A 22,255-nucleotide genomic window follows, 5' to 3' on the forward strand; every position below is an offset into this window, starting at 1 on the left:
TACTTTATTAGTCAATACCGGCGCCCTCCCAAGAAGCCTGCAGTTCAACGAAAGGGAGGAATGTTAGTCCGATAGTTGAAGTTGCAGACTCATCAAGCACATAGTTTTGCCTTTCTTACTAAAGAAAGGTATAGGTTTTACTTTAAGCCAGGACGTCATTTCCAGCTTCGTAAATATGTCGATTCAGCATGAATTGTAATCCGAAAAATCGCTAAAAAATCACACTGCATCGATTTTCGACGCTCTATCGATTCACCTTGACAGAACTCGTCTATCTCGAACCCTCGAATTTTGAGAAAATAAATTCCGTGGAGGTCGAGTGATGTTCGTATGTGGTAAAATTTTGCAAAAATTTGTGTCGCGCCGTTCTCAGCTCCCATAAATCCGATTTCGATTCTCTTAAATGCAGATGAAAGCTAGTGTGCTGAACCTGGGCGAGTTGCCGCGCAAATTTCGAATTATCCATCTGTTTTCGGATGCGGCCAGACTTTTCCAGAAAATACACAGTTTTCAAATGAAAATATGGTCAAAATTTTTCATTTTCATACCTTTTATTTATCTCAAAAATTGCATTTTTCGAGCCCTACAACCTCCCAAATTTTCATCCAGATTCATAATATGGTTCTGGAGTTAGAGCCGTTTGATTGACCTACCATAAGAAACAAAATCCCTAAAAAAAGGTAAAAGCCCACCTGGTGACCTTCGCCAACATTTTTCATTTCTGATTTTATTCGAAATTTCTTGCTACATTCATAGTACAGACCATGAGTGAGCATCTGAAACAAATTCGACATCGATCGGCAATCCGGATCAATTTTTTGAACGATTTACTTTTTGCCTTTCTTACTAAAGAAAGGTATAGGTTTTACAGAACTGGCAGCCCTGTCATCGAGAGCAGTTGCTGAAACGTCGTGGTCCGCGGTTTTAATTCGATTTTTGGCATGTTTTTTGTAGTAAAACATTTCAATGTTCGTGGAAAGTTACAACGAGGAGTTAATTATGCTGGGGAAAGTGAATTTTGGAAGTTTTTTTTTGAAATGGAACGCATTTTCGCGATTTTAATTTGGCTTCGGTGAACGTTTTTCAACGCAAGAGAGTCTCCGCGATGATTTCAGCCGTATTGGTTTGCAGTAGTGTGCGTGTTCTGTACTCCTAAGGACGGTATTCATCCCGCAAAGAAACCAATTCCCATGGTTGAAAAATTAGAATAGTGCGAAAGAAATGGAAAATGAAAGTGTTATTAGATGAAAATTTCATTAAAAAACTCAGTTTTGTGTAGAAAAAAGAAGAGTCAAATAATCAAAGGGTTGCAACACCTGTTTAAAGTGCAGTGTGGAGGAATTGTCATATAGTTTCTTCGGCATAATGTATTCTACAAAATAGTTTTTTTGTTGTGCCTGAAATTTTTGTCAAGGCTAACCTTTAGAAAAAATGCTTTTTGTGGAGTTGGTGATAAGCTGTTGAGGTGTACCGTCGTGGCTGCCGTCCTCTGATTGCACTGGTATTGGTGACGATACTGATGACAGAGGTAGAAGAAATAACAGGGAAAAGCCGTTGCTGTCAAGTTGGATGTGTGCGTGTTTGGGCGAAGTGATCAGTGCTGCCAAACCTTCGAAAGAGAGTGAGTGAGACAAACACATGTGCGGGCGAGTTTGTGTCTCAAGGCGTTGCAATGGTTGACAAAAGGAAACATAAATATCGAGTGCACGGGAAGGGGGTTGTTTTCATTGTACGAAAACATGAGAGGCGAATCGATCGTCATGCTATTTTCCGTTCTATGCGAGCAATGATAGAGTGATGACGAGTTTTGTTAGTGTGCGCAGTGTTTGCCTGTTTTGCTGTGTGTCGGAGCTGGTCCGGTGAGCTGCGCTGGCTTATCGAATGAGGCGGCGACTACGCTAAGCTCTGCTGCATGGAGATCGCGAGTGTGCTGGCGCTAGCTATCGGCCCCTGAGGGGTAGCTGTGATGGGGCAGCATCGCCATCGGGCCGTGCTGGGCGCTTTTGGACATTTGCCCGGTTAAGCCGATGTGCCGCGCGAAGCTGCAAGGTGCACATTTGGAACATACTTATTTGGTGAGCCCGTTTTGATTACGTGTGTATTAGTATGTGTGGCAGAGAATGACTCGTGTGTGTGTGTGCGTCTTTAAAATTGAAAGTTTGGATCAGGGTAGTTCTACTCCTTCAAGGTAGGCATACCTAACCCTCTCAAAATTGGGTACCAATTTAAATTGAGCGTATATCTTTGTTTTCCTTGAATTTTGTAGCAGGGCGGCATAGAAATGCTTTTAACTGCTACGATACAACTTTTCGTTCGGTAAATTCTGATCGATTCGCAAACTGTTATATTATGCCCACAATTCTCGATTACTTTTTCAAAAGGTCCATACAAAATATACAAAATCCATAGCGAAATGGTTGTTTTGAAAAAGTTATCTAGAATTATTCATTTCATTGAATGCTTTTAAATGTTTGTTTTTTTTAATCTGATGTTTTTGTTGATCTGATGTTTATTTAATGTATTGATTTTTTTAGTAAACTAGTTATTTAAGGGTTTACTATCATAAATGGTGTGTAAGAGTCTGTATGAATGAGTTTGTTCAATATTAATCAAATTATTTTCCAGATTTTCAGATTGAGCTTATTACGTTTCTGTAAAAACGCGCGCCAGATCGAAGAAATATTTCGGAAAATTTCGTTAAATCAGTTGCGTGGTTGTATATTTTATGATTTCTTATAAATGTTGATATCCGTCGCGAGTTTCTGTAACAGCGTGTAACTTAACAGCTGTAACGCTGACATTTTTTTTTTATTCGATTGTGAGTAGCGGGACCTCGCGGTTACTCTGTAACGTGTTTGTCGGAGCCTTATATTTGATATTTTATTTTTCATAAGTCCTTCTTTTATCATCGTTGATTGGAAGGCACGCCGCCGGTTTAGTTCGTTTCAAGTATCGTTTTAATTTAATAACAATCGATGACGTGGGGTCCTGTTTTCTTTTCGTTTATAATTGTTGATCGTAATAATTTATTCCAATCGGCAGTTTTAGTATAAACTTATTAAACTATTGACTTTATGAAGAGTAAAGCGTCTTTCATTAACTATTCTTGAAATTTGCTCGCGTTATCAAAATTGTTGATACAGTAAAAATATACTGATAAGTCCAGCCCATAGCACTACTGCTCGGTTGGCACGCGTTCGATAAAAAAAACTCTTTAAAAAATCAATTATGCATCTTTCCGCAGCCGGCTGCCTAAGATTTAAAATGTTCAACCAATAAACAAAATGCTCATGGTCACATCACTGCCACTCGTGAATCCTGACCTTATACCCATCTACTAACCCCCTCAAAACTCATGTGATACTTTGTCGGAGAAGCAGTCGATTGGGCGGTCTCTATCACTCAAGTATCGGACTAACATTCCCATCCACTTCCCCGTGACTCTACCACTGGTCGTGGCCGGCGCCGGTATTGATCAGCATGATAGGGGCCTTTGAGAAGTTGCGAAGCGAGGAAAGATAGCACCCACTCATCTTCCACGGCTCGTGGATGTAACTTCTGGAGGTCCTGGTCAATAACGGAGTAGCAACTGCGGGTGGGCACCTATGCTTATGCTTATGCTTATGCTTTAAAGAAAGGTATAGGTTTTACTTTAAGCCAGGACGTCATTTCCAGCTTCGTAAATATGTCGATTCAGCATGAATTGTAATCCGAAAAATCGCTAAAAAATCACACTGCATCGATTTTCGACGCTCTATCGATTCACCTTGACAGAACTCGTCTATCTCGAACCCTCGAATTTTGAGAAAATAAATTCCGTGGAGGTCGAGTGATGTTCGTATGTGGTAAAATTTTGCAAAAATTTGTGTCGCGCCGTTCTCAGCTCCCATAAATCCGATTTCGATTCTCTTAAATGCAGATGAAAGCTAGTGTGCTGAACCTGGGCGAGTTGCCGCGCAAATTTCGAATTATCCATCTGTTTTCGGATGCGGCCAGACTTTTCCAGAAAATACACAGTTTTCAAATGAAAATATGGTCAAAATTTTTCATTTTCATACCTTTTATTTATCTCAAAATTGCATTTTTCGAGCCCTACAACCTCCCAAATTTTCATCCAGATTCATAATATGGTTCTGGAGTTAGAGCCGTTTGATTGACCTACCATAAGAAACAAAATCCCTAAAAAAAGGTAAAAGCCCACCTGGTGACCTTCGCCAACATTTTTCATTTCTGATTTTATTCGAAATTTCTTGCTACATTCATAGTACAGACCATGAGTGAGCATCTGAAACAAATTCGACATCGATCGGCAATCCGGATCAATTTTTGAACGATTTACTTTTGCCTTTCTTACTAAAGAAAGGTATAGGTTTTACTTTAAGCCAGGACGTCATTTCCAGCTTCGTAACTATGTCGATTCAGCATGAATTGTAATCCGAAAAAACGCTAAAAATCACACTGCATCGATTTTCGACGCTTCGTCGCCAAGTCGACAAGTTGTCATGTTGAGCTTCGAATACTGGCGCGAGAATGCTGGCGCATATGTTTCGGCTTGACTTATACTTGTTCGTAGTAGCTTGTCTACCGATGTTTCCTTCAACATGTAAGATATCGTAGCTTTTCGGTTTCTTTTGCTCTGTCCGTTTTTGCATAACTGTCCAATGTTTATGCAGAAACTTTTTTGACATAGGACATTCATCCGGGTACAATCAATTTGTTTCCCGTGTGCTCCTAAAATCGCCTTTAAGTAGGCTTCATTTGTCGTGTCGTTTTATTTAACGGAGTTCATTGGATTCCAATAGGAGCTTTCGAAGCATGGCTTTCTACCTAAGGTACTCGCGATTGAGTGTGTAGTAGTGCGGTTGTCAAAATCGCTATCTCTGACTCTCTCACTCCACTGACATTGACATTGTTTATGTTTTGGTTTTCCTGGCACGGTCCTTTGTTCTTTTGTTATTGTTTTGGTTTTAGTGGCACGGAGTCATGCACTCACACTAATGCAAAGCAAGATGACGAGTACCTTTGATATACAGCCTTGCTTTCGAAGCTTCTAAGCTTTATATCGTTTTCAAAGTTTTCAATGCTCGCGACGCCAATGGCTATCTTCCTAAGGTATTACGATTGAATGTGTAGTGGTGCGGTTGTAAAAATATCTATCTCTGACTCTCTCACTTTCGTAGACGCTGAATGGCAAGCTTCCCACTGTGCGGTTAACTCGGTTTTGCTTTGCGCCTGCTTTGTTCGGTTTTTGGGCTCGTACCAAAACTAGAAAACCAAAACCGCGGTGTGTGTCGTCACTTGCGCATTGGAAGCTAAGAATTTGTACGATTAAAAATATTCGATAGGTGAAAATTGCGTTTTCAATTTCTTTTAGAAAACACATCATTAATAATACCTTGCTTTCATCATAAGATTTTTTGTATCAAGTCGATGTTGTGAATTGAGAGAAGTTATATTCTTTAGTAAGAAAGGCTCTATCTCACCCCTGGTGGGATTAAATCGGGTTTTTCGCTATATACTTGTTGATACCGCATGAGACCGTTGAATCCACAGCATCTCCTTCAAGCATCACGTGATTATTTTTTTTTTGGTTAGTAGGATAAGGTATTGGCTTTTCGATGCCTCCCGAGCTACGACGCTATGGGGAGGACTTTCATAACAGACCCGTCGGCGAGCCTTCCGAGCAACGATGCTATGGGAAGGTCTTTCTGGTTAACACACAAAATCACTCACACACAGTTATTTTGCTCCACTATTAACTCGACTTTCCAAATTGTCAGTGCGTCTTTCAAACATTATATAGAAATGGCTTTTTCACAGCAAAAATAAAACCTTATTCAAAAATTTAAGCACAATCCACCCGACGCCGTGCCTTCCGATCAACGATGATATAGTAAGGGCTTTGAAAATCACAAAACAATTAATTAAGTTTACAAAAGCACAAAAAAATCACCAATTACTCGACGAAAAAGACAAAAATAATTCAGTAAAGTAAGCGCGTGGCCTCACCGCCCGCAATCGACTGAAGTACTAAACACAACTAACACCCAGTTACTTTGGAACACAATTAATACGACAAACTCAACCGGCGGCGTGCCCTCCGATCAACGATGATAAAGGAAGGACTGATATTATTATTACTAGCAAGAAACACACAATTCACGACAAAAGGCACACAAAAAAATCACTTTTCACTCCGAATATTTTTACGACCACGCGCTCCTTTACAAATTATGCACTAACCCCATACGAACAGCGACACAAAAGCACACCAAAAAATTAACCTGAATAATCACGACTTCGCGTCCCCACTTCCAGCGCACCAATGATGCTATTATTTGATTAGCACAATCACTCATCCCATACGAACAGCGACACAAAAGCACACGAAAAAAATTACCCTGAATAATCACGACTTCGCGTCCCCACTTCCAGCGCACCAATGATGCTATTATTTGATTAACACAATCACTCATCCCATACGAACAGCGACACAAAAGCACACGAAAAAAAAATTAACCTGAATAATCACGACTTCGCGACCCACTTCCAGCGCACCAATGATGCTATTATTTGATTAACACAATCACTCATCCCATACGAACAGCGACACAAAAGCACACGAAAAAAATTAACCTGAATAATCACGACTTCGCGTCCCCACTTCCAGCGCACCAATGATGCTATTAGCACAATCACTCATCCCATACGAACAGCGACACAAAAGCACACCAAAAAATTAACCTGAATAATCACGACTTCTCGTCCCCACTTCCACTACACCAATGATGCTATTATTCGATTAACACAATCACTCATCCCATACGAACAGCGACACAAAAGCACACGAAAAAAATTAACCTGAATAATCACGACTTCGCGTCCCCACTTCCAGCACACCAATGATGCTATTATTCGATTAACACAATCACTCATCCCATACGAACAGCGACACAAAAGCACACGAAAAAATTAACCTGAATAATCACGACTTCGCGTCCCCACTTCCAGCGCACCAATGATGCTATTATTCGATTAACACAATCACTCATCCCATACGAACAGCGACACAAAAGCACACCAAAAAATTAACCTGAATAATCACGACTTCGCGTCCCTACTTCCAGCGCACCAATGATGCTATTATTTGATTAACACAATCACTCATCCCATACAAACAGCGACACAAAAGCACACGAAAAAAATTAACCTGAATAATCACGACTTCGCGTCCCCACTTCCAGCGCACCAATGATGCTATTATTCGATTAACACAATCACTCATCCCATACGAACAGCGACACAAAAGCACACGAAAAAAAATTAACCTGAATAATCACGACTTCGCGTCCCCACTTCCAGCGCACCAATCCTAGTGCAAATAGTGGTCATTTTTCAAGATTTTCATCATTTTTATGGTTTTTTTTCTTCTTCATATTTGTATTGTTATTGTGCGTTGAGTAGCGCCCTGCTTGTCAAATTAAGGTTAAACGTCAGTTTTGCTGCATGGGCACGTACAGGTTCTCACGCTCATGACGCTCACCTCTCTCACTCTCTTTTGGAAATGAGTGCTTGTTTTGGTTGTGGTACAGTGTGCCAGAATTTTGTCAACAGTTGCTTAGGAACTTCGAAAAAAAATCCTGATTTATTTTGTGAGTTTTGTTCGTTAATTTATAATCGAAAGAGTCGTTTCGTTAATCCATCAATCTGTTCCGGAATCGTAAAATTCGTAAAATGTCGCGACGATTATTTCGGTCATTTCGCGTGAATTCGCCGTCGTCGTTGTGGTATGTTGGCATATTGTGAATCTGCGTCGCGTATGGAAAACGTCGTGACTGGACCTGGCCATCATCATCACATGAGGAAAACTAGAGGCAGCTGCTTCGCAAATTTGGTGAGATCCGTCCATATTGGACGTTTTGAAATCTGACCTGCGCCGATCCCTGTTTTGCCTGATGGGATTGGAAGTTTAAAGATAGATCGAGGACCCGTCTGGTTGTTGCTTTATCTTTAGGCGGGGACAGACAATGCCCAGTGACCTCGGAATTGGACCGCAAGGAGCTCTGTCATTCTGAAATGGGTCACTGGAAGCAGCGCGAGGGCTAACACCACCTAATACCCGGGACTGAGATAAGCTGTATCAGCTTAACCCAAGTCTGATACAAACTATACTTTCCCATAATTTCGCTGCCGGCCAGCGGGTATTGGATTGGACCACACACACACACAGACAGAAGAACTGTAAAACGTTTGTCTTTTTTGTGAGCAAATCATGTCATAAGAAATCACCGATTAACATAGTTTAACAATACGTTTGAACATTGAGCCTGTGCTAAAAAATCTGCAAATCTGGCATGCTTGATCTTATGGTACGTTCGTTTAAACAGCCGGTGCGACACTGCCCAGTCAAATCAATCCGAATTCTGAAACGGAATCTAATTAGAATCGTACACAAATTCCGTTTAAAACGCAACAACCGGTTCGAACACGGAACCGGTTGTTGCGTTTTAAACGGAATTTATATACGATTCTAATTAGATTCCGTTTCAGAATTCGGATTGAGTTAACTGGGTGAGTGCCGCACTCGTCGGTGCGAGTTTTGGTTCAATCGAACGTCATTTGTTAGTGCATGTACGTGGAACTCGCATGAAACTGAAGAAAAAAATATCGAGTGCGGCACTAGAGTGGCGAAACTCGTGCGGAACTAGCGCGAGTTTCTTGAAAAAAATAAATAATTACAGCTCTGAGCGAGTTGTGGCGCTATAACCACGGCAAATAGTGTCCAGGGCATTTGTGGAAATACAGTGTCCCATCCTCGAGGGTCCCGGAGCACCAAAACTCCATGCTAGGCGTTAATCAACCTAAGGCATTTTCCAGGATGCCCTCGAAAGACTGGCTGCGCTAGGGTTAGATTAGATTAGATTAGATTAAAAATAAATAATTACAGCTCTGAGTGGGGCGAACGTACCATTACTTCGCAGTCGTTACCGGCGCCTTGTTGCCATCCTTGTCACGCATGCTGTCTCGCGCCCGTCGTTGAGCACGTTTCCTTCGGTGTTTGCAGCAGCGTAGGCTGGGTTGCCAACATCGTTGCGACTGAGATCACAACAACTGTAGTGCAGTCAAATCACAGCAAAATTTTCTTCGAGCTGAAAGGTTTCGGTTTAGAGGGATGCCATTTTCCTCAAAGGCCGTGTCTGTATAATCTTGACAAAAAGTCTGTAGGTAGTCTGTTTTTTTACTCATCACCTATTTTTATTAGGACCTCTTAGGTGCTGTGAACGTTAGGGGAGAAAGGAAGGAAACCTTTTTTAATATGCTACATTTCGATTTTACAGAGAATACACTCAACCCCCGGTGGTTGGTCACTTTTTCGTTTGACACTTTTTTAGTTTGTACCCCGTTGGTTGGTCAAAGTCAAACTAAAAAGTGACGAACTGTCACTTTTTACACGGCGCTCACGCACACTATCAAAACAAACGTTTAGTAGTGTGTGTGAACTCCGTGTAAGAAGGGTGTCAAACTAAAGTGACCCCGTTCGTTTGACAACAGTTGGTGTCAAACCAACGGGGTTTGAGTGTATTACTTTAAATTGTCTTACATTACGGTTCACGTCACAGATACAATTAAGATTTATCGTTAATAATACAGTTTAAATCAGCGTTTGTGAAAAAAAAGTCGAATATAGGATAGAATACCACAAGTTCTTTTAAAGAAAACTGGACAGTTGACTCTCGGTTGATATGGCCACAGCTTGTTGATCTTTACGTCGTTTCACGAAAATGATGCCCAACTTCGTGAAGACAGACGACAATTTCCCAGCCTCCTTCAGTCGCAGTGCAGCTCGCTTAATTTGGCGCGCCGCAAACGTCAGGTTCTCACTCACGAAGACTCGGCGTGTTGAGTCGATTCCCAGGTGTGATAACTGCAGGCTACATTTCTGCAGCTATCCACTGTAGAAATCGTCCCGGTGGTTCCTCAGGGCGAACTGCAGCATTATCAAACCGTTTTTCTCGCTATAGTTGGATATGTTGAGTCGCCTTACGTCAACGGGTGGTATTTGAGTTTTTTTGAGACCAACATGCTTCCACATCGCCTTGAAATACGCAGCAAAATTTTCATCCGGCAAAAACGAACACCACTCACGATCAACTCGTTCCGCTTCTCAAGACCTCCGATTTCCTGGCTAATTCCGTCGACTTGTTCGTTCAGTGTTAGGATAGCACCTTCGTTCACCGTGAATCTTGCAGCACACTCATCTTTGAAGCTGGCGATGTCGCGCGAAACAGCCCTGTTTGAAAAATGTCGCACGTCGTACGAGCTGTCGCGCGGTTTTGATTTTACCGTTTCGATATCGATTGGTCGAAAGGACGACAAACGTACGACAAACACTTGACATGACCGACATTGTTTTTCCATCGATTTTCCTTCAATTTGAAGTCAAGATTTTCGACGCAGTTTGACAGTTCTCTCCAGTTGGACTTGTTTGGACTTGATCAAATCAGAGAAACTTTGAATCGATTCAAACCAGTTTTACGTTGCAGTAAGGTTTCGTGTGGATTTTGGCCAGTTGATTGGTAACTTGTGTTCCTTTTTTACCGGAAAGTTTCGGTCGGAGTGGGCGAGCGGCTTTATCATAACAATATATTCCAGATTTCCTGATTTCGGCCTTCGTGATGGTGGAGGGGGAGGAGAACGGGTCCCATCATTGCTCCAGCGGGCCTTGCCGGAAGACGGGAGGGAAAGGAACCGGTCTGCGATCGAGGAAGCGGATTGGCGTTTAACTTTCCGCTGGAGGTGGCGGTGCGTGCCATAACCAAGTAGGAGGAGGATCAAACGGCATGTAATGGATGAGGCGGCGTTTCTGATCCGCCGGAGGTTTTTATACGGTGAGTTGTTTTTGAAACGATAGAGGGGGCAAGAGTATTGAATTCCTTTCTCTATGGAGTGGGTGTGCCTCCCATTTGAAAAATAAATGAGGACGATGAAAATGTGCGTGGAGGAGGGGAGGGGGGAATTATCAAAATTCTAAACAACAAAATTTTTTCTTTCTTTTCTCAAACTTTTAATTTTACAAATAAAGTATAATTTCGCTTGAAAATAAAAAAATTAAAATAATATAATTCTTACATTTCTTCAATACAATTCAATTCTGTTTATTTCTTTAGTTATCTTGGTTATCTTTTAACAATAGTTTTTATAATAAATTATAAAATTATAAAATTATAAAATTAAAAAAATATAAAATTATAAAATTATAAAATTATAAAATTATAAAATTATAAAACTATAAAATTATAAAATTATAAAATTATAAAATTATAAAATTATAAAATTATAAAATTATAAAATTATAAAATTATAAAATTATAAAATTATAAAATTATAAAATTATAAAATTATAAAATTATAAAATTATAAAATTATAAAATTATAAAATTAAAATTTTAAAATTTTAAAATTTTAAAATTATAAAATTTAAAATTATAAAATTATAAAATTATAAAATATAAAATTATAAAATTATAAAATTATAAAATTATAAAATTATAAAATTATAAAATTATAAAACTATAAAATTATAAAATTATAAAATTATAAAATTATAAAATTATAAAATTATAAAATTATAAAATTATAAAATTATAAAATTATAAAATTTTAAAATTATAAAATTATAAAATTATAAAATTATAAAATTATAAAATTATAAAATTATAAAATTATAAAATTATAAAATTATAAAATTATAAAATTATAAAATTATAAAATTATAAAATTATAAAATTATAAAATTATAAAATTATAAAATTATAAAATTATAAAATTATAAAATTATAAAATTATAAAATTATAAAATTATAAAATAATAAAATTATAAAATTATAAAATTATAAAATTATAAAATTATAAAATTAGATTCTACAAATCTTAAACTCCTAAATTTTCAAACTTATTATTCTTTAAATTCTTGATTTTATAAACTATTTTTAAAAATATCAAAGAATTTGTTTTTATTATAAAATTATTCTGATATTTTAAATTTTAACGATTCTAACATTCAAACATTTCAAAATTGTTCAAAAGCTTTAAAATTTATTGCTTCATTACAAGGACTTAAGTGTCCCAAGAAACACATGTACTTTAAATTAAAAAAAAAACAAGATTCTCCATGCATGTGTTGATTTTTATCTGAAATTTAAAATGCTTGATTTTTTTTTGTCTTAAAGTATTTTTTGTCTTTTTTCCTAAAAATTTTCATGTTTAAATTGGCTATATTTTTTTTTTAACATTGAAAGTTGAATTTTACAATTAACGTTATTAAATTTACAGTTCTTCAAAGGTTTTTGAATATTCCACATTTACATAATTTATGAATTTTCGCAGAATTTTTGAGTATGATATCTATCATGAGGTTTCTTTTTTTAACAAAACTTTAGTTATGTTTGGATGATTCAGCCGAATGACGTAATCTTTTTTCAGGTAACCAAAAATATTCCAATCAGATCCTGCTGACAACCCAGCGTCTCCGTTTTGTCCCAGGGAACGGAAGCTGTAACGATCGCAAAAACACCTGCACCGGACACTTCCGGTAAACTGATGTTGTCCCGTACTCCGGTGGCCATCAATCCGTGGGAAATAAACGGAAGCAAACTCGAAAAGATGGCTGACAAAGTCCGGCCAAGATGCCGAAGTGACGAGATGAGCTGAAAGGCCAACCGGAAGACAACGCCAAAAAAACCACTTAAAGATCGCGATACACAACATCTAAAATTAATGAATGTATATGAAATTTAGTGAAAAAGTTTAATTTACAGAAAATATACAATACATCTAAAAATTAAAAAAAAAAATGTCTATTTTTACTGCAACCTAACCTAATAAAAACGAAAAAACAGCACACGACAAAGGCACGACAACCTAAATAACAAAACCGTGCGACGTTGGTCGAATGTCGTACGACAATGTCGAACAATTTCGATGATCGATCGCACGACAAATACGACATTTTGGTGCAAAAACGTATGACATTCGCGTGAAAGTCGCACGACATTGTCGTGCGACGTCGTACAATTGCACGGACGACAAACGACGGACGTCCGACGGACTTTTCAGTCAGGGAAACTACGGCAGTTGAAGATATTCGAGAAAAACACCATAAAAAAGGCAAAATGGGGTAAAATGGACCACTCCCAGTCATTTGCCGCAATCGATTCCTCGTAATTTTTTACATTAAAAATGATACTTTTGAAGGGCAGAAACTAAAGACATAAAAAAATCCGTTTTTTCCAGCCCTCTGTAACGACGGCCATGTTTATGAAACCTAAATGTTCGACGAGAACATGAAGACAACAAAGAAGATGAAGAACGCATTTGCTGTCAAAATTTGAAAATAAACAAACCGCGTGGTAAACAAAGGTGTCGTAACTCTGGCTACATTTTGCAACACGCGGGAGCGAACCTTCGATTTGTTTTATGGTCCCACCACCCACCACATAAAACTCAACCGCTCGCTTCAGGATTAAACGCCAGACTGAAGAACTGCTTCTGAATCCCGAAACCCGAAGGCCAGTCCCGACACAATCGGTCCACAAGCGAACAAACACACGCGTAACTCTCTCAATTTACTTCAACCACGCCGCGCGAGTTCATCTCGAAGTTCATCAGCTTCACTCTCACGCCACATCCGCGTCTACGTTCGTTTTCGCTCTCTCTTTTTCCTCTACCAACGTGCGCGTTGCGCACACTTCAATTTACCCAGACGACGCGCTCACACTTATACAGTTGCACCCGCGGAGCAGGCTCATTTCATTGCACACGAGGTTGCTCTCGCTTCGTGTGCATCTCCGTTGTCTAACGGAGAATCAAGAAACATTCGAATTGCGGCACTAACATTTCGAATGGTCACAGGCAATATCTCTACAACATTTTGTGCTCATTTACGCATTCTTCAAATTCTACCATCATCGCCCGCCCTATCTGCGACATTTTCCTTCTCCTGTACTCCGCTTTGAGTAACAATTCAAATTTCGCAATTTTAACAATTCCTCCAGTGCATTCATCATCAGGTTTAAATTTTTTTACAATTCAATCAAAGTTCTTAAACTTGATTGTTCTCTCTCGCAATCACCATCTTCAATTCTCACAAGAATTCAATCAACGGCTCCAACTTAAGTCGTGTGGAGTTTCAAACTACCATTTATTAAAACTTTGCTCAAAACTGATTGAAATTCTCAAACCCAACGATTTTTCTCGCTCGAATCAACATTTTGAATTCTCTCTAGAATACATTCAAAAGCTCCAACGTAAGTAGCATGTACGGTTACTTAAATCTTTGCTCAAAACTGGTTGAATTTCTCAAACACATCGATTTTTCTAGCTCAAATCAACATTTTAAATTCTCCCTAGAATACAATCAAAAGCTCCAACGTAAGTCGTGTAGGGTTTCAGGCTACCGTTACTTAAATCTTTGCTCAAAACTGATTGAAATTCTCAAACCCAACGATTTTTCTCGCTCGAATCAACATTTTAAATTCTTTCTAGAATACATTCAAAAGCTCCAACGTAAGTAGCCTGTACGGTTACTTAAATCTTTGCTCAAAAATGACTGAATTTCATAAACCCACCGTTTTTCCAAGCTCAAATCAACATTTTAAATTCTCCCTAGAATACAATCAAAAGCTCCAACGTAAGTCGTGTAGGGTTTCAGGCTACCGTTACTTAAATCTTTGCTCAAAACTGATTGAAATTCTCAAACCCAACGATTTTTCTCGCTCGAATCAACATTTTAAATTCTCTCTAGAATACATTCAAAAGCTCCAACGTAAGTAGCCTGTACGGTTACTTAAATCTTTGCTCAAAAATGACTAAATTTCTTAAACCCACCTTTTTCCAAGCTCAAATCAACATTTTGAATTCTCCCTAGAATACAATCAAAAGCTCCAACGTAAGTCGTGTAGGGTTTCAGGCTACCGTTACTTAAATCTTTGCTCAAAACTGATTGAAATTCTCAAACCCAACGATTTTTCTCGCTCGAATCAACATTTTAAATTCTCTCTAGAATACATTCAAAAGCTCCAACGTAAGTAGCCTGTACGGTTACTTAAATCTTTGCTCAAAAATGACTAAATTTCTTAAACCCACCTTTTTTCCAACATTTTGAATTCTCCCTAGAATACAATCAAAAGCTCCAACGTAAGTCGTGTAGGGTTTCAGGCTACCGTTACTTAAATCTTTGCTCAAAACTGATTGAAATTCTCAAACCCAACGATTTTTCTCGCTCGAATCAACATTTTAAATTCTCTCTAGAATACATTCAAAAGCTCCAACGTAAGTAGCCTGTACGGTTACTTAAATCTTTGCTCAAAAATGACTAAATTTCTTAAACCCACCGTTTTTCCAAGCTCAAATCAACATTTTAAATTCTCCCTAGAATACAATCAAAAGCTCCAACGTAAGTCGTGTAGGGTTTCAGGCTACCGTTACTTAAATCTTTGCTCAAAACTGATTGAAATTCTCAAACCCAACGATTTTTCTCGCTCGAATCAACATTTTAAATCCTCTCTAGAATACATTCAAAAGCTCCAACATAAGTAGCCTGTACGGTTACTTAAATCTTTGCTCAAAAATGATTGAATTTCTTAAACCCACCGTTTTTCCTAGCTCAAATCAACATTTTAAATTCTCTCTAGAATACAATCAAAAGCTCCAACGTAAGTCGTGTGGGGTTTCAGGCTACCGTTACTTAAATCTTTGCTCAAAACTGATTGAAATTTTCAAACCCAACAATTTTATCGCTCGAATCAACATCTTATATTCTCCCCAGAATACCGTTACTTAAATCTTTGCTCAAAACTGATTGAAATTCTCAAACCCAACGATTTTTCTCGCTCGAATCAACATTTTAAATCCTCTCTAGAATACATTCAAAAGCTCCAACATAAGTAGCCTGTACGGTTACTTAAATCTTTGCTCAAAAATGATTGAATTTTTTAAACCCACCGTTTTTCCTAGCTCAAATCAACATTTTAAATTCTCCCTAGAATACAATCAAAAGCTCCAACGTAAGTCGTGTAGGGTTTCAGGCTACCAGTACTTAAATCTTTGCTCAAAACTGATTGAAATTCTCAAACCCAACAATTTTCTCGCTCGAATCAACATCTTATATTCTCCCTAGAAAACAATCAAAAGCTCCAACGTAAGTCGTGTAGGGTTTCAGGCTACCGTTACTTAAATCTTTGCTCAAAACTGATTGAAATTCTCAAACCCAACAATTTTCTCGCTCGAATCAACATCTTATATTATCCCTAGAAAACAAACAAAAGCTCCAACGTAAGTCGTGTAGGGTTTCAGGCTACCGTTTCTTAAATCTTAGCTTAAGAGGCAGTATTTGTAAATATTGCTCGGTTTGTTCTAGAGGTCGTATCGAGGTGCTCCGATTTGGATGAAACTTTCAGCGTTTGTTTGTCTATATATGAGATGAACTCATGCCAAATATGAGCCCTCTACGACAAAGGGAAGTGGGGTAAAACGGGCTTCAAAGTTTGAGGTCCAAAACACCTAAAAAATCTTAAAATTGCTCACATTTCCGTAAAACTTCATCAATTCCAACTCTCGTAGATGCATTCAAAAGGTCTTTTGAAGCACTTCAAAATGTGCCATAGACATCCAGGATTGGTTTGAAATTTTCTCTTAGCTTTTGCAAATTACTGTCAAAAATGGATTTTTTTAAAACCTTAATATCTTTTTCCAACAGCCTCCAACACCCATACTCTCATAGATCAAAAGATAGGCAATTTCATGGACTATAAGCCTATGGTATTAACTTTTTGGCCAATCGCAGTTTTTCTCATAGTTTTTCGATTTTTCTACAACAAACAATTTACAACGTTAGTTTTAACCCTGCTGCCCTCCATAGCGGCACTTTTTGGTCTCAATTTTGTCATATTCGGAATCCTCGGACAATTTCACGTAAGTTAGAAGTATTGGAATTGTAATTTTGATTTAAAAAATAATTAAATTAAACATTTTTGAAAAAAGAAATAGATTTTATTTACCCTATGATCAATACGTCAAATGCTGTATCAAGTAGGCGAAAACCTGTTTTACCCCTAATTCAACAAATTGTTAAAAAATATTTCAATTCATTCTAAATGGCAATTTTTCCAATCAAATTTAAAACTCCAATACTTCTAATTTACGTGAAATTTGTCGGAGAGCGAAAGAAATCAGGCGACTGGTTTCTAAGAAGTTCAGATAGAGAATGTTTATTCAAACTGATTTAACAAATAAGGTTAACTACGATCTGTCCCAAACTCAAGGCTTGCTGCACTCCAACACTCCTCCTCAAGCTGCGTTGGTTTGGAACTCTTCAACTCCTTCAACAGCTTCACAAGATAGATCTTCAGCAGCAGCGACCATCAGGAACCGGAGCGGCTCTGGTCGTCTCCCACGTTCGGCATTAGCTTCATCCGCTATAGCAACTTCTGGCAGGTCTCCGACTGCGCCACGTTTTCGGCTTGGTCCTGATGATCGTCGACCTGTTCCTCCGAGCTCCAATTCTTCCGTGGCGTTCGGATACCGCTGCGTCCGCTCAGCGTCGGTCTTACCCGTCTCAATCCGGTTGCTCCTCTTGCGTCCCAGAGTGGACGCACTGATCGCGATATCAGGCTGTGTGTTAACCGCAACGTACAGCAAAGCACTAACGTAGTCGTTCTTCCGGGGCAGCGATTCCTCCTCCTTTGCTGGCGTTTCGGGCAACCTGGAACAATCGGAATACGCGAGAGCTTGGCATCTTCTTGACCAATCCTCACAGTAAACGTACGGATGTACGCGTTTTGGTCCAGCCAGAACCGTCCGTTCTGCGAACCATCGAACGATCTATTGTCGGCTTTCTTCCTCACGAACAAACAGGGATCCGCTTCTGACGGCTGGTACTCCAAGTTTCGCAGCACGACAGAAATCTGCTGGTTCCAGACGCGTCCCGCCTGCTTCAGCCCGTAACAGCTTTTCTCAAGAAAGTAGACATCGCCCGGTAGCATCGCGCCGGTCTCAAATCTGACCGAGTTCTCGTGAAGGAACTGGATCTCCTCCTTCAAAACACGCATCCACTTCTCGTGGTCCGAGCACTCCATCACATCAGCAAACGTACGGGAATCCCAGCGCACCTGGAAAGGCTCGACCACGTCCCGAAAGCGAATCGCCCAAGTCGAACGATGAACACTTCGCCCATCTTGCAACTCCTCCTGTCTCTGCTGTCCGGATATCGACGTTTTCGGGCGACAACGTATCATCAACGTCGTCCGTATCATTCCGTCCGTCGCCAGACACCTCCGTCTCGAAACCGCTGGAGTCTGCTTCGATCGGGTCATCATCGTTCTCCTCGCCATCGTAGACCGTTCCGGCAGGATCCTCACCGCCATCGTGTTCGTCATCGGGCACTAGAACAACGGGCACGTCATCAGCCACACATTCTTTCGGGAAGACTTCAGAAAATGGATAAAGAACGATACTTCCCTGCGAAGGTTCGGTTTCCCGAACCTCCTGATGTGTCATAAAATGACAATGTCGGCTGATGGTCCACTCGTGCGTCTCCGGATCGATGGAACGAGCCGAGCGACTTGCGCTCGAGACTCCACCAGTTTCATCTTGACCAGCTCCAGAGTCAATTCCTCGTCGGACCTCGCCTCCAAAGCCGTCGTAAGCGTGTTGAACGAGCTTGGCAGACTCCGCAGGATCATGGCCACACACAGGTCCTCGTCTAACCCTTGACCGGCCATCGCCAGCCTATCGAAAATTTCTTCCATCTGCTGGACATGCTGCTGGATGTCCTCTCCTTCCGAGTATTGCATCCCACACAATCGCTTCAGCAGAGCCACCTTAGACGTCAGGGTGACCGTCTCAAAGTGGTCCTTCAAGGCGTTCCAGCAGAGCTTGGCCGTCGTCGCATTCTTGATGAGCGGCAACTGGGTGTCCTCCATCAGCAGCCCGATCGTGGCCCGCGCCCTCTGGTCGCCGTTGTCCCAAGCTTCAATCTCCGCCGCGTTGAGCACGGCTTGGTCCGCGCCAGCAGCACCATCCGATCCGGAACCGACAGCCGCTCGCCGTGGAACCGGCTTCGTTCCGACTACGTACCGCCACAAATCGTCCCGAATGAGCAGGAACTCCACCTTCCGCTTCCAGCTGCAGTAGTTGGTTCCGTTTAGCTTCACCACTCCAATCCGGTCCATCTTCAGAGGGGGTCTTGAAAATTTGCTTCGTGAAAAAACTTCTTGATGTTTGTTTCGTCGCCTGGTTACAGGTGCAGGCCCATAACCTGTCGGAGAGCGAAAGAAATCAGGCGACTGGTTTCTAAGAAGTTCAGATAGAGAATGTTTATTCAAACTGATTTAACAAATAAGGTTAACTACGATCTGTCCCAAACTCAAGGCTTGCTGCACTCCAACAAAATTGTCCGAGGATTCCGAATATGACAAAATTGAGACAAAAAAGTGCCGCTATGGAGGCCTACAGGGCAAAAACTAACGTTGTAAAATGTTTGTTACAGAAAAATCGAAAAACTATGAGAAAAACTGCGATTGGCCAAAAAGTTAATACCGTAGGCTTATAGTCCATGAAATTGCCTATCTTTTGACCTACGGGAGTATGGGTGTTGGAGGCTGTTGGAAAAAGATATTAAGGTTTTAAAAAAATCCTTTTTTGACAGTAATTTGCAAAAGCTAAGAGAAAATTTCAAACCAATCCTGGATGTCTATGGCACATTTTGAAGTGCTTCAAAAGACCTTTTGGAATTGATGAAGTTTTACGGAAATGCGCGCAATTTTAAGATTATTTATGTTTTTTTGACCTCAAACTTCAAAGCCCGTTTTACCCCACTTCCCTTTGTCGTAGAGGGCTCATATTTGGCATGAGTTCATCTCATGTATAGACAAACGCTGAAAGTTTCATCCAAATCGGAGCACCTCGATACGACCTGTTACACATTGGTGAAAAACTCGCTCTTAAAACTGATTGAAATTCTCAAACCCAACGAGTTTTCTCGCTCGAATCAACATTTTAAATTCTCTCTAGAATACATTTAAAAGCTCCAACGTAAGTAGCCTGTACAGTTACTTAAATCTTTGCTCAAAACTGGTTGAATTTCTCAAACCCAACGATTTTTCTCGCTCGAATCAACATTTTAAATTTTCTCTAGAATACATTCAAAAGCTCCAACGTAAGTAGCCTGCACGGTTTCTTTAATCTTTGCTCAAATCAACATTTCTGGAGTTTTTTTGAAAAGGTCCAATAAACCAAATTTCCAGTTTTTCCTTTTTGGGTGTTTTTGAAACCGCCCTGAGTCAGGGGTATTAAAAAACACCCAAAAAGCAAAAACTGAAAATTTGGTTTATTGGACCTTTTCAAAAAAACTCCAGATTTTAAATTCTCCCCAGAATACAATCAAAATCTCCAACGTAAGTCGTGTATGGTTTCAGGCTACGATTACTTAAATCTTTGCTCAAAACTGATTTAAATTCTCACACCCAACAATTTTCTCGCTCGAATCAACATTTTAAATTCTCCTCAGAATACAATCAAAAACTACAACGTAAGTCGTGTAGGGTTTCATGCTACCAAATCTTTGCTCAAAACTGATTAAAATTCTCATACCCAACGATTTTTTTCCGCTCGCAATCATTATTTTAATACCTTAGAATTCAACCAACGGTTCCATCAAAAGTCGTATAGAGGTACAAGCTACCTTTTATTAATTCTTGTCTTTTCATAAATATCTATCCTTGTTTCAAACGTAGCATTACTTCTACCAAATATGTTTCTTTCCGTAACCGTAAAATTCTAGTTACACAAAGATCCTGGCATGGTGGCTCGTATTAATGCCCACCAAGCAAAGCTCGTCTCGAGAAATTTCGCCTCAGTGGCCAACGAACAACGCTCGTCTCACGATTTTTTTTCTAGTGGCCATCGAGCAACGCTCATCTCACAAATTCTTCCTCAGTGGCCAACGAGCAACGCTCGTCTCACGATTTTTTATTCTAGTGTCCAACGGGTAACGTAACACATTTTTTATAGTGGCCAACGAGCAACGCTCATCTCACAATGTATCCTCCTTAGTGGCCAACGAGCAACGCTCGTCTCACAAATTTTACTCTCAGTGTCCAAAATTCTAGTTACACAAAGATCCTGGCATGGTGGCTCGTATTAATGCCCACCAAGCAAAGCTCGTCTCGAGAAATTTCGCCTCAGTGGCCAACGAACAACGCTCGTCTCACGATTTTTTTTCTAGTGGCCATCGAGCAACGCTCATCTCACAAATTCTTCCTCAGTGGCCAACGAGCAACGCTCGTCTCACGATTTTTTATTCTAGTGTCCAACGGGTAACGTAACACATTTTTTATAGTGGCCAACGAGCAACGCTCATCTCACAATGTATCCTCCTTAGTGGCCAACGAGCAACGCTCGTCTCACAAATTTTACTCTCAGTGTCCAACGAGTAACGCTCGTCTCACAATTGTCCTCTAAGCGGTCAACGAGCAACGCTCGTCTCACAAATTCTTCTCAGTGGCCAACGAGCAACACTCGTCTCACAAAAGTCCTTCTTATTGGCCAACGAGCAACGCTCGTCTCACGAAATTGTGTCTTTGTGGCCAACGAGCAACGCTCGTCTCACACATTTCACTTTCAGTGGCCAACGAGCAACGCTCGTCTCACAACAGTGGGCAACGAGCACGCTCGTCTCACGAAATTGTGTCCTAGTGGCCAACGAGCAACGCTCGTCTCACGAGATTTTATTCTAGTGTCCAACGGGTAACGTAACACATTTTTATAGTGGCCAACGAGCAACGCTCGTCTCACAAATTTCACTATCAGTGGCCAACGAGCAACGCTCGTCTCACAACGAGCAACACCCGATTAAAAAAGTCCTTCCTATTGGCCAACAAGCAACGCTCGTCTCACAATGTATCCTTTTTAATGGCCAACGAGCAACGCTTGTCTCACAAATTCAGTGACCAGTGATCAGTGACCAACGAGCAACGCTCGTCTCAAGATACAAGAGACGCTCCTCACACTTTTTTTATTCTTAGTGGCCAACGAGCAACGCTCGTCTCACAATTTTACCGACAAACTAGCAACGCTTGTCAAACGAATTTTTATCTAAGTCACACATTGTTTAATTTATTTCTTGTCCAATATAACTTTCATGTTTACTTTTTTTAGTGTCCAATCAACAGTTATCACCATTTCATGTTGGCTGTAA

At 39.9% G+C, this 22,255-nt stretch overlaps 1 long non-coding RNA gene across 1 annotated transcript; it reads left to right on the plus strand.

The window, feature by feature from the left end:
* Positions 1-10,491: 10,491 nt before the first annotated feature.
* On the plus strand, positions 10,492-12,741 carry LOC119765352. Its single transcript, XR_005276662.1, has 3 exons — positions 10,492-10,577; positions 10,654-10,889; positions 12,484-12,741. It is a non-coding gene; the product is annotated as an uncharacterized LOC119765352 (long non-coding RNA).
* The last annotated feature ends 9,514 nt before the right edge of the window (positions 12,742-22,255 follow it).

The sequence above is a fragment of the Culex quinquefasciatus genome, chromosome 1 (genome assembly GCF_015732765.1).
Source record: "Culex quinquefasciatus strain JHB chromosome 1, VPISU_Cqui_1.0_pri_paternal, whole genome shotgun sequence".
In the NCBI taxonomy this organism is placed as follows: Eukaryota; Metazoa; Arthropoda; class Insecta; order Diptera; family Culicidae; genus Culex; species Culex quinquefasciatus.